Source organism: Cimex lectularius, unplaced genomic scaffold (assembly GCF_000648675.2).
Source record: "Cimex lectularius strain Harlan isolate CLEC.00 unplaced genomic scaffold, Clec_2.1 scaffold145, whole genome shotgun sequence".
NCBI classification, from domain to species: Eukaryota; Metazoa; Arthropoda; class Insecta; order Hemiptera; family Cimicidae; genus Cimex; species Cimex lectularius.
The window spans coordinates 68,143-82,479 of NW_019392922.1; the positions used below are offsets into that span (position 1 = coordinate 68,143).

A 14,337-nucleotide genomic window follows, 5' to 3' on the forward strand; every position below is an offset into this window, starting at 1 on the left:
GTGACTTCCTGCACACAGGATTTACGAGTTTACACGATAAGACTCATAAATACAAACGTACGCCTTGGACACGCGAATTGATGAATGAGATTGAGCTAGAGGATTGATGGTTTTTTTTGCTATTAAGGTAAGTGGCAAATCAAATCATTAGACGATGCGTGTTGTGACACGACTAATCATCAGCGTGGATATCTCGGACCGCGAAAACCGCGATGACCCAGGATCTTCCCGTCAATGTTTACATAACGGGGGTGGTGAAGGAGGGGTCCAGGAGACCAGCCCCCTCCAGGATAAGAGAGGAGGGAGCTAACGCCCGCCCGGGATGCACAGTGTTCTTCACTACAACAGACCTTCAACACACGAGTGATAAGACCCGTTTCTAACTACTTTCGATCCAACAGGTAAGAATTTAATCAAAGAAAAAAAATTTAGTGATTTAAAAGTGTAACAAGTGTTGTGAAGTTGAAAGCGTCGCCATCAAAGTACGGACTGTTTTAAATAAGGAAATTCGGATAGTCTCGCTGAAGATGACAGTCAAGTGAGGAGAATGTTAAAAGACGCATTTTGCACGATGCATCTTGTGTTTGGACAAGGGCTTCGAACTTTTCTGCAAATCGATGATATTCATCTGCGAGGATGCGGCGATGATTGTCCACCTTGTTCGTGGTACGAACGGCCGTAAATTCACGTTCACGGACTCGCAGACCACTCGACAAAACAAAAAAGGATTACCTGACAAAACTAGAAGACGAGAATGAGGTTAAAATTCAAATTTTTTTCAACAATCCAACTATCAAAGCAAATCTTCATTTTATTTAATTTCCAAGTTTCTAGTATAAAAAAATACACTTAAGCTTCAGGAAATTTTGTATACTTCTCAACTGCGGAAAATACCCATGAAAACTGAATATTATTAAAAAAAATAATAATATGAAAAATCATTGATACTGTAAGGCTTACAACTACCACACATAAATTAAATTTTTTTCTTCTAAAAAATATACATCTATTTATACAATATTTAAAATAATAATTTAAACGGTAACTCGATATTATTAAGAGAAGCTAAAATCCATACACACACACACACACACACACACACACACACACACACACACAAAAAGGATGCAAAAATAATGACATCTTTTACTGACAGAGAACAAAAATATCATAGTATTTGAAAATAATTTACAGCAACCCCACAGTGGTTTTGGCTAAAAATATGTATTACTTAAAAAAAAGGCCAAAAAATAATAATTTATTAAATTTTGAGGACGATAAATTAATCTCACACATTTTTTTTTTACAAAGGACTATCTATAATTGCTTTGCCTTAGTAATTTAATAAAAATTCAAATATACAAATCTTTATAAATTAAAATTTATTTACGTGCATGCTTATTAAAAAAATTTTACCTAAAAAATCATGTAATTAATAAAAAAATATAATTTTACTTAGCGTTTATTCAATTCTACGAATCGAAAATTAATATTTTATTTATTTTATAACAAAAATTTACAGCTTTTTCAACCAACAGAGAACAAAAATTAAAGAGAAGACAAAAATAATGTAATCTTCAGTGGCTTTGCTTAAAAAAACACATAAATAGTAAATTATTTAGTTTCGAGGACTTGATAAAATAACCTTTAACTTGATAGAAAAACTTTTTTTTATAAAGGGCGATCTATGGCTTTACTTTTATACTTTAATAAAAAATACAACCATCAAAATCTTTAACAATTAAAATTTATTTACGTGCATGATAATTAAAATAGCTTTACCTAAAAAATCATGTAATTAATAAAAAAAATTACTTAGCGTTTATTTAATTCTACAAATAGAAAATTAATATTTTATTTATTTTCTGACGAAAATGTATATCTTTTTTAACCAACAGAGAACAAAAATATAAGAGAAGAAAAAATAATGTAATCTTCAGTGGCTTTGCTTAAAAAAAAACAAAAATAAATAATAATTTATTTAATTTCGAGGGCTTGATAAAATAACCTTTAACTTGATAAAATAAAAAAAAATATATAAAGCACGATCTATGGCTTTACTTTTATACTTTAATAAAAACATACAACCATCAAACTCTTTAACAATTAAAATTTATTTACGTGCATACTAATTAAAATAGCTTTACCTAAAAAATCATGTAATTAATAAAAAAAATATAATTTTACATAGAGTTTATTCAATTCTACAAATCGAAAATTAATATTTTATTTATTTTCTGACCAAAATTTACAACTTTTTTAACCAACAGAGAACAAAAATATAAGAGAAGACAAAAATAATGTAATCTTCAGTGGCTTTGCTTAAAAAACCCACATAAATCGGAATTTATTTATTTTCGAGGACTCGATCAAATAACCTGTAACTTGATAGAAAAAAAAACTTTTTTTTATAAAGGACGATCTATGGCTTTACTTTTATACTTTAATAAAAAAATACAACCATCAAAATCTTTAACCATTAAAATTTATTAATATAATTTGGTATAATTTATATAAATAAATTATACTAATAAATTAGTATATTATAAATAAATACTAATAAAACATGTATTGATTTAAAAATTTCTGCTTAAATAATCCATGAAAGTTGATAAAAATATCAATTTGCTTAGCTTTTAGTAAAAATTATAAACAGAAAATTAATATAATCCTTACTGTACAAACTTTACATTATATTACATTATAAAAAAATGAAAAATTACTAATTTGTTATAAAATTAATTTAAATTATCTTGAAATATACTTTGATATTATAATTATCTATTAAAAAATCAGGGATAAGGTCAGTTTGAAAGAAAGGACATCACTCACCTATTTCGTCAAGCTTTCGATGAATTCCCCCTTCTTCGGGACTTTGAAACTATTATTAATAATTCACAAGGTTGGAAAATAATATGGACAACTACAACGCCAATTTCGATATAGAATGGATGTAGATATTTGTTAACCTTGTGGATTATTAATAATAGTTTCAATGTCCTGATGAAGGGGATAAATTTCTAGAAAGGTTGTCAAAAGGATGATGATATTTTGTTTTCTTTAAAATTTCCCTCATCCATGATTTTGTAATACAAGGTTATATTTTTAAATAAATGGTCATTACTTTTTTTAAATCTATTGCAAAATACTCTTGCCAATTTGGTTAAATAATCTCTTTATATTAATATTCAGAAATTTTCACGCTTTAAAAAATTTAAAGGTTTCAGTAATATTTTTTAAAATAATTAATTATCCAAATAAGTCTTAACTTCTTAAAATTAGTATATTTTCTGTTATGTTTTTAAGTAAAGACAGTATATTGCAATATTTTTGTAAGAATTGGTTTATTTAATTATTAATTTTTGAAATTTAAATTGTTTACTTAAAGCAAAGGGACAGTTGATTGAAGTATTTAGAAAAAAAAAATCCTTAAGTTTTAAAATATAACCTATCAAAGACTAAATTTAAGATAAATCGATCTTGAGTTTTCTTGAGTATAACACAAAATATTCTAATTTATGGTTAAAAACCCCTCAGATGTTAAAAATGCAATAAAAAACACGATTAAAAGAAACTGACAGCATCGGTGAACTGGATCGGCAGAGAAGGTCTCGCGTATCAAGAGCACTGTAGATAGTTCGCCCTAGGAGGACCTGACTCTTAGAAGAAGGGTCATCCTCACCCGATTAAGGATAGGCCATCCGAGGTTGACACACAGCCACACACTTTTGGACCAAAGCGTATGTTTCCAAAACGTAATGTCCCACCTGATTGAAGGATGCGGTTCGTTGGCTCCATTTAGATCCCGTGTAGGAATGCCACCCGTTTAGAGAATTGTGCTTAAGCAGGGCAGCGAATACGATCACCTCTTCTGGGTTTTGTAGGAAAAAATGTTTTTTTTTTTTTTTTTGTGTTTAGTAATGATAATTTTGTGTCATACAGTTTGTTGAGAGTGAATGTATTTATTAGCGCGAATGTGTTAATATCGAGTACTTCACTGACCCTCAATTAGGTTAGTTATACAGTAGGTGAAAAGGGTGATGGAATATCCCTAAGTTGGATTTAGGGTTGGGAGCATGGATTTGGATTTAAGAACCTGATCTAGTTGTTGAGCAGTCATCATCATCAATACAGGTCCTAAGGGGGTTCCTCATCCGCTTAAGGATAGGCCATGCCGTTACTTAATTTTGGTCCAAAGCCCGCGTATGTGTCCGGTATGTAGAGAAAGATTGAAAGGTGAAATTCCTTGGTTCTATATATAGAGCGTGTAGGAATGCTACTTGAGCAAGGCAGCGCGTAATTCTATTGACCTGTATGGTTCTATTGGCCTCTTGATATCTATTCGACAGACGCACAGCGAGAAATGACGGACCAGGACTGGAGGTCATCCCTTCACAGGATAATAAATCAAACTATTAACCCCAAACATCGTGATTTTGATACGGGAAAATATTAAATTCCTAGCGTAGTATTTTGCCCTAGAAATGACTCAAAATAAGACCATGTTACTAAACAACTCATCGGTTTATTTTGTTTTAATTAATTTTTTTAAATTGATCAAATCTATTTGATTTTTTGAGCCTTAACAAACAGCCCGGTGTGAATATCATGTAATTAACAAAAATATTTTGTTAACAATCGGCTTATGAACTTACATTAAATTTCACGAACATTATTATTATGACAGTTCATTAATAAATAAACAAAAGAAAACTAACAATATGAAGTTTTATTTCAACAAGCGATTAATGAATTTTTTATTACTTTAAAATTTCACTGGTTAAAATTTCCTTAGATTCAAGCTAAAAACAACGACTTAGTAAGTTAGCAATTTTGATAATATTGTAAATTTCAATCCAATCGAGATAAAATATATTCTTATTCGAAGTACGTTCCTAACGCTTAAAATTATTAATAAAACACTTTCATAAATATTTTGATTAACATAAATATTTATGATTTTATAATATGACTGTGGGAACGGAATTTTATTTGTAAAGAATAATCATAAATCGTATTGTAAAAGTGAGAAAACAATTATTCTAAAGGTTTGTTTAATGAATTGACAAAATAATAGATATAAATTTACTGCTTTGATGCTGTTTCTTAAACATCTTGTTTAATTTAATTACAAGACACATTTAAAAGCTATTATTTGTTTAATACCTAAATATTATGATAGTGACTTAATTCTTTTTCTTAAAAAAACATCCCTGATTGGAATGTCCATTTTTCTGTTCTTTCATCTAAGATAAACAGGCAACATCGTAATGACCGTGCTTCTCGTGACCTAGCTTCTCACCGGTCCTTATGTAAGAAGTTCAAAGCTTCTCAGGCAATATTCGATGTAAAAAATACTCAATTTGATGGACTTCGTTTATCCGAGATGCGCTAGCTGTTTAAAGCTAATTTGTGAGGTTTTACATCTAACCTCGGCCATATCGATTTGGGGTTTGCTTCTTTCCGCAATTGAGGTCTGTCTGCTGCAGTTTTTGTGAGGGCTCATGATCAGATTCTCGACTCTTGATTCGTTATGCACTCATAGAGTTGTAGATACGAATTGATACAAGAATATAATTCTTAATTTCCTAATAATAAATAAAATATGTATTTTTTATGCTTTTTTCGTTTTACTTACTTACATTTATAATTTCAATTATTTTTCTTTTTGATGGGGATTAATTAAAATTTAAATAAATAATTACTTGTTAGTAAAATTTCATGTAGTTGTTACTGCTGTTAAGATTTTTTTTAAATTAGGAAACTACTTTTTTGATACAAGAATATAATTCTTAGTTTGCTAATAATAAATAAAATATGTATTGTTTGTACTTTATTCGTTTTTTATAACATTTATATTTTTAATTATTTTTCTTATTAATTATAATTTAAATAAATAATTACTTATTAGTAAAATTTCATGTAGTTGTTACGTGCAGTTAAATTTTTTTTAAAATTGAGAAACTACCTTTTTTTGGGGGGCTTGTATGCAATAGAAGAAGTGCTTAATAAAGCCCTGGGATAAGATGTTTTAACAAAAAAAAGCGCAATTATTCATTAAAGTATCTACGTCAACGGAAAAAAAATAGGATGGTAAAAAAGAAAAATGTAGATTGTGAATAATAAATAAAATATGTATTGTTTCTGCTTTTTTCGTTTTACCTACTACATTTATAATTATAATTATTTTTCTTTTTGATGGGTATTAAGTAAAATTTAATTAAATAATTATTTGTTAGTAAAATTTCATGTAGTTGTTACGTGCAGTTTAGATTTTTTTTTAAAATTAGGAAACTACTTTTTTGGGGGGGTTATGCAATAGTAGAGGTCAATAATAAACCACAGGGATCGGTGTTAAAAAAAAAAAAAAAAAAGTCTTCGCTAAAGTATCATGTCAATGGAAAAAAAGCTAATTTGTAAGTAAATCTAGGGTGGTAAAAAAAAAAGATTTTTACGTACTTTACCTCGTAGTAATCAGCTATAATTTCATTTACAGATCAGAACCTAAACTAAAATAATATTATTCAAAATATGGGACTTTATTTTATCGTTTATTTCAAATTTACTGAAATTTATTTCATCTTATACAAAATGTAATGAATTGACTTTATTGAGAATTAGACAATTGTTTGTGTTATTTATATTTTTCAAGGTGATTGCTCTTTAATTCTGTTACGTGCAGTTAAGATTTTTTTTAAATTAGGAAATTACATTTTTTTTGAGGGGTGTATGAAATAGTAGAGATCAATAATAAACCCCAGGGATGGGTGTTTTGACAAAAAAAAAACAACAAAAAAACATGTTTTCGCTAAAGTATCAACAATGTTAATGAAAAAAAAAACCAATTAGCAAGTAAATCTAGGGTGGCAAAAAAGAAAAAAAGAAGAAGATTTTTACGTTCTTTACCTTGTTTTAATTAAGTAATCTGCTATAATTTCATTCAAAGATCAGAACCTAAACTGCAAGAATATTATTCAAAATATAGGTCTTTATTTTATCATTTATTTTAAGTGCATTATATTTCTTGGTCCGATTGATCAAATAACTTATTTCAATTAATTAATCTTTTTATGTAAGGTATTGGTTGAAATAAAAAGGTTAGTGTCACAAGTGGGATTCGAACCCATGACCTTCGAATCCCGCTCGTGACGCTAACTTTTTCATTTCAACCAAGACCTTATATAAAATAATTAATTAATTGAAAGAAATTATTTTAAGTTTGGAAATAACAAACTAAAAAGAAATTTATTTCATCTTAAATAAAATGTAATAAATTGAGTTAATTGAGCAATTGGTTAATTGCTTGTGTTTTTATTATTTGTCACGGAAGATACCACTTTAATTCTTCACTATAATTCACTAATTTATTAATTAATTACTAATTCATTAATCAATTCACTATAATTTATTCAACTGCTGTTATTGTGCAATAAATTGTCTAAATTTGATGAAATTTCTGAGCTAAATTTTTTAAATATAGTGTGCGATATCAAATATGATGAGGAGAAGTTACACAATTGAAAAATCACATTAGTGTAATAAAAATCACAATATGAGAAATAACGAATTGGGATCAAGAAATTCTCTGCGTCGAAAAAAAATTCTGCACGTTATTTCCATTTGTGTGAGTAAAAATGAGATCATTATCATTTTTCTTATATTATTGTGTGTTAAGCGTAAATAGGCATATTAAAATTGCTTGTGCCACATTTGGTTTTTCATTTTTTTTTTCTAACGTAATTTCTTAAAATAGTCTCACGTACTTTTATGGAGGAATTGTAAAAGTGTGGAAAATACGGTGAATCTTTTTTTTTTTTTTACTGGTCACGAAATGGTTACATCATTTATAATGGGGCCGCTGGTCCATTAGCCGCGTTATGAGCTTATTGAGCACATATCCGATGGCAAATCTATCTTCCGAGGGGAAAAAAGAAGAAAAGGGTTTTGGCATTTGCATCGTGTGTGGTTGGGAGCCAGGAGATAATTAGAACCTATTTAATTGCATATATTTTTCCATAACCGACCTCTTTCTCGGTCTAATTTGCCACTAGATTCGTCTGCACACAATACGTGAAATTCCCACGGGCGACACAATGTGGAAATACCAACTTTCTTCCCAACATACACATTTTATAAGACCCTTGGCAGTTTTCTTAGTTTGTGGATATTTAAAAAAAATTAGCCTGAACTAACTTTGTTTAGAATTAATCTTTTATGTAAGGTTTTGGTCGAAATGAAAAAGTGTCACGAGCGGGATTCGAACCCACGATCTTCGGCTCAATACGCCGCTGCTCTAACCGCTTGAGCTATCCTGACTTCGAGTTGGTGTCTGAGTGGATCGAAGCCGAAGTTCGTGGGTTCGAATCCCGCTCGTGACACTTTTTCATTTCGGCCAAAACCTTACATAAAAAGATTAATTCTAAACAAAGTTACTTCAGGCTATTTTTTTAACAATATCCACAAACTAAGAAAACTGCCAAGGGAATAATTAAAATTTAAATAAATAAGTACTTGTTAGTAAAATTTCATGTAGTTGTTACGTGCAGTTTAAGATTTTTTTTTAAATTAGGAAACTACATTTTTTTTGGGGGGGGTTGTATGCAACAGTAGAGGTCAATAACAAACCCCAGAGATCGATGTTTTAACAAAAAAAACATGTATTTGCTAAAATATCAACAATGTCAACGAAAAAAGTAGTAGGATGGTAAAAAAGAAAAAAAGTAGATTGTTAATCATAAATAAAATATGTATTTTTTATGCTTTATTCGTTTTCCCGTCACGAGCGGGAATTAAACCCACGACCTTCGGCTCAATATGCCGCCGCTCTAACCGCTTGAGCTATCGTGACTTCGAGTTGGTGTCTGAATAGATCGAAGCCGAAGGTCGTGGGTTCGAATCCAGCTCGTGACACTATCTTTTTCATTTCGACAAAAACCTTACATAAAAAGATTAATGAATTGAAAGAAGTAATTTGGTCAATAGACCACTAAATATAATAGATTTGTTTAGAATATTTTGCAAGCCAAACTGAAAAAATTGAGTAAAATTTTCCGCTCCTTTTAGCCTTTTAGGCCCATCTGCGCGCACATTCTAGCACAATATAATTTCTTCATTAATATTTTTATTTTTTGTTTTACGAGGGTTCGCAACAGCAGAGGTTATATCAACCCTCGGGGTGCCGGTGTTTTTGAGAAAAAGCGCATTTGTAAGTATGTCGGTTTCGAATGCGGGGCCGCTGAATTCGAACCCGTGACCTTTACCTTACAGTGATGAGCGCAGTGTCAACGCCTAAATCGTTCGGTCACCGACGCCCCCTAATTTCTTCATTTTTTTAGGAGGGTTTGCAACAGCAGAGTTCATAACCACGGGGTCGGGTGTTTAAAAAAATGGAAAACCCTGGCTTCGCATAGTTTCGAACCCGGGACCCTTCCAGTGATCGTCCTTTAAAGCTTTGAGTTGCGGCTAGCGAAGCTAGAATAAACTTAAAAGCTAGGGGTGAAGGTGAAGAACATACTAAAAAATTTGCATTAAAACACACACACACATTTTAGCACAAATAAAGTGAAAAACCAAAATTTTAAATCAGGAATCGTAAGAAAATAGGGCGTGAAGATTAAACGGTAGCAAATTATTCTCAAAATTTGTGCAAAGCTGGTTGTACATTTCACTAGAATTGCATTATTCATATATATAATAATAAAATGGGTTAGCAGTACTGTAAAATGGAAACATTCCTGTCACTTTAAGCATAAAGTATGGTAAAATAGGGATGTTATTGCATGTAGGAATATGGATTTTAACCTTCTAAATTAAAAAAAAATATTGTTCAGCTTGTTAGACTCCTTTTTTTTTATCAACAATTTGATATAAAATTTACCAGTTCTAATAAAATAAAATTGGACTGGTATGTTCCTTTTGTCCCATCCATGGCCGATTTGAGTCATAAATATTTAAATCTTCACAACATAAATGGTTGATTTTTGCAAAACCCATTGGTCTCAAGGTAAACAATGATAGATTTTTTGTAATTATAGGCTGGCCAAAATGATCTCGCCAAGCACGGGGATTTCGCCGGTCTGATTTATTAATATTTCCTTTTACGCACTTCACGCCGTGTAATTTCTTGTTTCTATTTGTTTTTGTTTAAATATGAGCGAAGTGTACTAACCTTGGTAAGAATTTCTCTTTTCTCCTGTGTAAGATCAGAGATCAAATTCCATCATGGTATCTCACCAAAAAATAAAATTGTCAATTTTTAAAAGGGCTTATCTGTCATGAATTATATAACGAATATAACGGTTTAACCTTGCATTTAAAAAAAAACAACATGACGCAATAGAACTTTGGAATTAAAATTTGGCATTTAAAACACAGCCACGACTGACACATTTTCACCACGTTTTGTCCAACAATGGCAACGTTTTCTCTGGCACAGCTAATTGAGGCGACACCCGTACGTGATGAAACGTCGAAACGTCTAAACCACGACGTCTGACAGAAGTTTTGATTTTCATTTAATACGGACGATTATCAATAATTAACGGGTCCTTCTAACTCTGACCAACCTTAATTACTCGGCGAGAGGGGACCAGAGCCCATAATCCAAACCCATCATCGGCATTTAGGGTAATCATGTTACATAAACGGCTATCTTCGGTGCAAACACCTTAATCCTTTAATAACTCCTGACCACTGTGGTTTATCACTGGAGGGATTCATTTTAGCAAGACTAGATCACGGATAGTAAACTGTTGTTACTATAGTGTATATACTATGCTGTATATATACATGCTGTATGTACTAAAGCAGAACGAATAGAACTACTCTCCTCTGTCTGTCTGTCTGTCTGTCTCTCTCTCTCTCTCTCTCTCTCTCTCTCTCTCTACCCGAACACACACAAATTGAAGCATGCTCACCTAACAGAAAGCATAAACAGTTGAACCGAACTTTTTACATGTTTGATACATTCTGCAAATAACAACGTCCCAGAACAAACATTAGTGTATTTGCGACGAACGAATCTAGTTAACAGGCCCTATTCCTCACTGAAGATGGCGACGTTTGTGTAATTCAACAAACGGCGAGGGAAGATGGGCGCAATAATTCACCAATACAAGCAGTACAATAACAGTAAGAACAGTTCTTTCACTTCTTCAAGGGTGTTACGACGTGGGTTCCGAGGTTACGAAATACGTTTAAGTTGGTCTCAAACAGGATTCCAATCTGGGCTAAATGGCCACAGTATGCACGGCACGGAATCTTAAATTATTCTTAAGAATCACCATTTATGTAGGAAAAAGTTAAACTGCATAACCTCTAGTAAGTCATCAGCGATGACTTTCCCGTATAACTAGTTTGGTATTGGGTTGTCCGGAAAATAATGCAGGATTTTGGTATTAAACAAAAAAAAAGAAACTAGTTACTTTAAAGCAATGTTCTTTAATCAAAATAATTTCCCATACNAACAATATCATTTGGAAGAGGATTAATAAGTGTTGACATTCATACAAATGAGTAATCCTGTAAACGTAAACAGAATATTTTATATAGATTTTTTTAAATGAAAACTTAAAATCCTGCATTATTTTCCGGACAACCCGATACAATCATTGAAGAAGGATTTTTTTATCAATGGTCCAAATTCACATGTTCACAACTGAACCCTCCCATGTTGTGACCTGTGATAAGGACAAGTGCATTCTAATTTTATTTCGAGCAAAAGCAGGGCTGAAAGCACCTGTAGTTCGAGTCGTCTGTCCATCTAAGTCGACCCTGACCAGACCCTGTGGACTAAAGTACATTAGCTTACCTTTCTCCGTTAATTCCACAGCTCTTACCATGTTACAGTGCCATTAGTACTTTCAATTAATTAAGCTTTATGTAAGGTTGAAATGAAAAAGCTAGGGTCACGGGCGAGATTCGAACCCACGACCTTCGGCTCAATACGCCGCTGCTCTAACCACTTGAGCTATCGTGACTTCGATCCACCGGACGCCAACTCGAAGGTCGTGGGTTCGAATCCCGCTCATGACACTAACTTTTTCATTACCTTAAAACCTTATTATTTAAAACCTTACATAAAAATATTACAATTTATGTTTACAATTATAATTCCTAGTTATCAATATTTAAATAACATAAAGGCATCATTGGCTCATTTTAAACTAATAACAGTAATAATAATAAAAAAATATAGGCTAGCTAGTTATTGACTATAAAATAGCTATTATAGTAACGTCTTCAATGATTTTCTGCATGTTTGCTCTCACTTTGGCTTAAGGTTTATAGAGTCAAAAACTAAAGTTTTATGTATTTATAATTTGAACTGGCACTGTGAATTCCTAGGTCCGTTTACTCTCGCGGGTTTTGATGTCTCTTAAACGCATTTGGGCTTTGCGCCATCTTCAGTGAGGATTCGTGCTAGGTAATTAGATTCAATCATAGTAATTATCAATATTCAGAAATCGTGCGATGCGGTCTGGTGTGATGTAGGTTTCAGAAAAACATTTTCTTTATCGTGCCAACGTTTCGATCTTTATTGAGTTCATCTTCAGGGCTCAAAGTGTTTGTCTTCTGTGTAATTCTTCGTGGACACTCACAACACGACACGCAAGAATGGCACAATTACACAGAAGACAAACACTTTGAGCCCTGAAAATGATCTCAATAAAGATGGAAACGTTGGCACTATAAAGAAAATGTTTTTCTGAAACCTACATCACACCAGACCGCATCTCACGATTTCTGAATTATTATCGATTAACGGCCACTAATCACCACACATAGCAATTATCCCCGAATATTTGTTCTTTGACTGGAACGTGTTTTTTTTTTGTGGATTGCACCAAACATACATATCACTAACTTTCAAAAACCGACTACTCACAACCAGCATTGGCAAAAAAAAAATCAAAACGGTGCCTACAAACACACACATACATAAAAAACATACTTGAATATAACACTAAAAAAATAAACATGTTACATATTGAACGTGTTACCTGTTACAACCTGGATGGTTTAAACGATTATTAGTAGGTCAGGTTAGAACGGCCGTTGACAGCAATCCTGTTCTATAATATCCGGTATATAAATTAAATTCATAGAACTCAGTAATTTATCTGTACGTCCTACGACATAAAACCAAACTTGTTTTACACGCAACGGTATAAAATAATATTCACTTTAATACGGTGTCGTATTTAGGGCAGAGTGCTTGTAAGTATGGCTTTCTGTTTTAATTTTGTCTTTCACCTATTGCATATGCAACGGTCCTGACGGGCCATCGATTCGTACAAACGTCGTCTAACAGCATTTCGAATCAATCCGCCTGGCCGCGTTAAATAATAACCCGAACAAAAATAATAGTCACAGTCTGTTGGCGGATCAATGGTGGGTGTCAATCAGCGGCCTTTTTACGCTTCTTGCTTCCACTGGTACCAACATTGAAAACGACAAAACGATAATAACCGATATGGGACAATTGGTAAGCTGTAATTCTTGCCACCAAGGTCAACCACCCTTGAGAAAACTATATAAACGCGTGTAATATTCAGCAGTACTTTTGCTTCACCAATCGATTTTCCACACGACCCTGGCACCGATTAAAGCACCTAGTGGAAGGTTAATAGCCCTTCCTTACAGTGACTATTATTGAATTTTTAAATAAACATAAAATTCTGTATCACTTTGAACTTCTTCCTTGTGAGGACTTGTTGGCAATGCCGCAGGTGACTTCCTTATTTCAGTTGGCAAGTATCCATCAAATTTTAAAATATGTGAAACAGAAATATACATAATCACCCAAAATGAGCTACTTGACAGACTCCGGAAAGCGGAATAGCGGGCCCAAAGTTTTTTGCCGTACTCGAGCAAAATTCTTATATGGGGTGGCAGTACTACTCGTTCTCTATACGGAGTCAAGGAATGGCCAACGTCAATTAAGCACATTTAGAAGCTTTATATATTAAGTATATGACTAAATCTGTTCTGTCAACGCAGACCCTCTGGAGAACCTTACCTAACCGACTCTGTCACTTTTTATTTACCACATTCCTTACTACTCGTTTAGGATCGGGAGGTTGGAAATTAGAAGTAGAATCAAATCAATACTTTAACAACTACGAAAAAAAAGTCTAAATCCAGACTATGAATGGAACATTTTACCCACTCACAACCAGCATTGGCAAACAACAAAACAAAACGGTGCCTACAAACTATTCTCACTTTCTCCCCCCCCCTCTCTCTCTCTCTTTCTCAGTTTCTCTCTTTCTCAGTTTCTCTCTTTTCCTCCCCCCTCTCTCTCGCCATATGTGTGTATATATATATATATATATA

At 32.3% G+C, this 14,337-nt stretch overlaps 1 long non-coding RNA gene across 1 annotated transcript in view; it reads left to right on the forward strand.

Annotated features, from left to right (window-relative positions):
- Window positions 1-312: 312 nt before the first annotated feature.
- LOC112127853 overlaps window positions 313-14,337 on the forward strand; it is an 81,625-nt gene continuing 67,600 nt past the window's right edge. Inside the window, exon 1 of the long non-coding RNA XR_002910754.1 lies at window positions 313-401. This is a non-coding gene — a long non-coding RNA (uncharacterized LOC112127853). The remainder of the gene's footprint in view (window positions 402-14,337) is intronic.